The following is a 4,018-nucleotide window of genomic DNA, read 5'->3' on the forward strand; positions in this document are numbered from 1 at the left end:
TATTTCTTGGAATGTATTCTTATTAACCTATGGATAACTATAGTTTGGATCAGATTTTAGTATCCATGTGGTTTTAGTATCCATCTTTCTTTTAATTAAAGAGTTCAATCTATTTATATTTAATGTAATTACTGATGAAGTAGGATTTATATCTGCCATTTTGTTACATTTTTTATATGTCTTAAATCTTTTTTGTTCCACTGTTCTGTCATTATTGTCTTTTGTTATTATTCAGATGTTCTGTATTATACCATTTGAAACCCCTTATTGTTTCTTTTACTATATTTTTGTTTCCTAGGGAATTGCCATGGGGATTATAATAAATCAACTTAAAACAATGTGGTTCAGTTTAATATTTACTTAATTCAATAATACATAAATTTTTTATTCAAGCATAGCTCCATTTTTCTCTCATTTGTGTTATTATTTTTATCCCTGCTACATCTTTAACATTTAGGCTCATAAACCAGTGTTTGCTTTATGCAGTTGTCTTTTTAAAAATTTTTTGCAAGAATATTTCACATGAGATCTCTGTATATAATATTTATGAGCATACATTTTTAAAATAAATATTATTAACTATAGATACAATATTGTACAATAGATATCTAGGATTTGCTCCCCTCACATAACTGAAACTTTATATCCCTGATTAGCAAGGCTTCATTTCCAAATAAGATCATATTCTGGGGTACTAGGGACTAGGACTTCAACATGCAAAATTTGAGGGATATAATTTAACTCATAACAACCAGCCTAGGTCAGTTAGTAGCCAGCATACCGCTAGACATGCAAGACAGCTCAGCTAAGATCAGCAGAGCTCATGTGACTGACCACCAACATATGTGAGCAATAATCAATTATTGTAAGCACCTAATACTTTGTAGTTGTTTGCTATGTAGCATTATTAGGATAACAATGACTGATACGTGAGCATGATCTTAGATCAAAGGTATTTCCATCTTTGAGTGGAACCAAAAGCCCCCTAATATCATTCCAAAAAATGGAACACCCACTCATCATTTCTTTATAGGAACCTATAAAATGGCCACAGTAGGCAGCAGATTAGTAAAGACCTCTTTGAGAGTCACTCAGGAGATTAGCACCAATATTTACATACTGTGATACAAGAAGTGTCTAAGGCCAACACCTGAGGGTCTTCTGAGGATCAGACCCAAGTAAGTAAAATAATAAGATCATCTAAACCATTTAGATGGAGATTTGTTTTGGAAAAAAAAAATGAAGCAGTTTTGGTGAAGCCGTGAATGAGCACTACAGCAGACTGACAAGTGTTTTACAAGAAGTATGTTCTCTTTTTTCTCTTTAATCTTCTTTTCATACTGAAGAAGCAATTTAAAACTTTCTTTTAATCAAGAATTCTTTTCCAGAAAAATGTCCTAAAGACAGACCCTGCCCAATGATAAACATTATCTCTTGGCAGGGAATGAGTACTGAAATGTCAGGCACAGTGCCAGAGAGAATTTCATCTCTATCTTTGGAACAGGAATCTTGTATTGACTTAGGGTAGAGAGAGATTTTCTAAATGCATGTCCATACTCATCATAAAACTCAAGATGAGCTTTAGAATGTGATGAGATCAAAGTTGATGTGATCATAGATCCAGTTAAATACTAAAATAATATGTTATCATTACACTTATTTGGATATTCCACAATAGAAACATTGCTTCCCTATAGAAGCAACTACATCTAGTGAAAGCCTGAGAAAATAAGATTGGATTCTGGCCCAGAAGTTTAGTCTCTTCCTAGACACCAAATTAGATTTTTCAAAATGTTTTGCTAGTTGAATTGTACTTCATTCCTTTTGTCAGGCAAAATAGGGATGGATTTGTTTATTGAAACCAAATTTGCTGATGAGAGATTAGTCATAGATAGCAGGGCTCTATTCCCTCCACAAATAGTAACAGCTCCTCCCCTGGATTCAGGACAACAGTTTAACCTTCATGGAACACCAAAAGCTCAATGTTAATAATGCAATTCATTTTGCTCACCAGGGAGGTATATAAGACACGTCAGTAGGATGTAAACATGGATACATCTGCCTAAACGCAACCTTGTCAATGACAAAGCTCCTGTTTCAACTTGAAATTCTATTTCAAAGGAACTGATTTGTATTTATTAAAAACTTGGAAAGGCTAAATATGGTTAGGGAAAATTATGAGCAGCCCCTCTATGTAAAGAGAGTATAACATGAATTAGGGAGACACCAAGGGAAAAGGCAACATCAGCTCCAATACCAGGACTAAGGTGAGTAGTGAGGAGCATCAGGTCACTCAAGGTCCTGGATGGTAAAGAATTTTTTTTCCCCAAGTCCATGATGATAGGGAAAAGGTAGGAAAATCTGAAATAATGGTGAACAGGAAACAGTCTTCATTTTTCCTTTTAGAGATAATGGTGCTTGGTAAATGAGTGATAAGTGAGGTATATAAGAGCCATACATCACAAACCTTTCTTGGCAACTAGTTTCCTTCTTGGTCAGATACCTAGCCACCACCTCGGTTCTCTTCATACAGCCTCCCTGTCGACCCTCCACTGTGAGTCAAGGTTCTTGCCTCCTTGAAACAGTAGATCTTTGGGAGATATCCTGTAATTTCAGTTGTCTCAGCAAAATGCTATTTGATCATCCTTAGCCAAGTTCTCCATGCTTTCTGCTTCCCAGGGAAAGGGACCTAACTCATCTCTTAGTTAGAACTGGAATGTATCCAAATTGTTATTGGCCTCAATTAACATGAAACTGTATCAGTCTTCAAAAATTGTTAATAATCCTACATACTTAATAGGATAATGGTGAAAACATCTATAATGATTTGATGAGTTGTTAGGGTTTGTCTGACCAAAGTTATACATAACGATTGTTTGTCCTCTTTTTATTAGCAAGCTTTATAAAAAAAATTCTCAGTAGTACTTCCTAACCAGAGGAAATAAAATGATTTGATGTTGGTTTTTTATGTTTTGTTTTAATACGTGCTTTGGGGGGACCAAGAAAGGGTGAAAGGCCTACGGTTGCTACTAATAAATTTCCAGAATCCTCACCAGAATTTCTAAAGTTTGACTTTCACTTTCACAGCATTTGAGGTGCTTATTAAAAATTCACATGTCACAGTTCCTAGATCAGATTTTTTAGGAGCTGGATCCCAGGAACCCACATTTTTCACACATTCCCAGCTAATTCCAAATTACATAAATATCTAGAAATCCATAAGCTACATCTTCTCCATGTCCCGCATTACCCTGATTACCAAGAATTGATTATAACGTTTTTCATTAAAAATCCTTTTCCCACTCAACTATATAAATGCTTATCTCTCAAATGCTCTTTCAACCAAATTTACCATCATTCCTATCCATTCATTAATTAGTTGTAACATCTTTGACCCTTGTTCATTTTATATTTACAAGAATCACATATTTAGCTTTTGAAAAATATACTTGGAACTTCTTTTAAATTTTACCATAAGATTAGTAGAGGGTATTGGTTTTTCTTATCTCTCCTGACATTCCATGATTCTTGTCCATCTGAGAGCTTTCATCTTTTCACTCATTCTGAGAAATTCATCTTAATCATTCTTTCAAATATATCCATTGCTTCCTTTCCTTTCCGTTCACTCCTGGAAACCTTCTTATCCATACATGAGCACTGTCATTGTTCACCTACATATTTTATGTTTTCTTTAATGTTTTTTAACCATTCCTTCTGGAGAGTCCTTTAGACTCATCTCCCATTTTCTTTATCACTGTTCACCCTACTCTTTATGCTATATTTCAGGTTATTTTCACCAGCAGGTTTTTCATAATAAATATCCACTTTCTTATAATCTCATTTTCACTTTTATTTACTAATATTTTCCCCTTCTTTTCAAGAATATCTAATACACTTAATTTTACATTATTTTTCCATTCATTCCGTTAATTTAGCTTGAGGTGAAATATGACGCTTAGCATTCCTCCTCTATGGTAGCTGAGATCCTCAGCTGTTCGTCAGCTGGAGTGATGAGCCT

The sequence above is a fragment of the Marmota flaviventris genome, chromosome 11, assembly GCF_047511675.1.
Source record: "Marmota flaviventris isolate mMarFla1 chromosome 11, mMarFla1.hap1, whole genome shotgun sequence".
In the NCBI taxonomy this organism is placed as follows: Eukaryota; Metazoa; Chordata; class Mammalia; order Rodentia; family Sciuridae; genus Marmota; species Marmota flaviventris.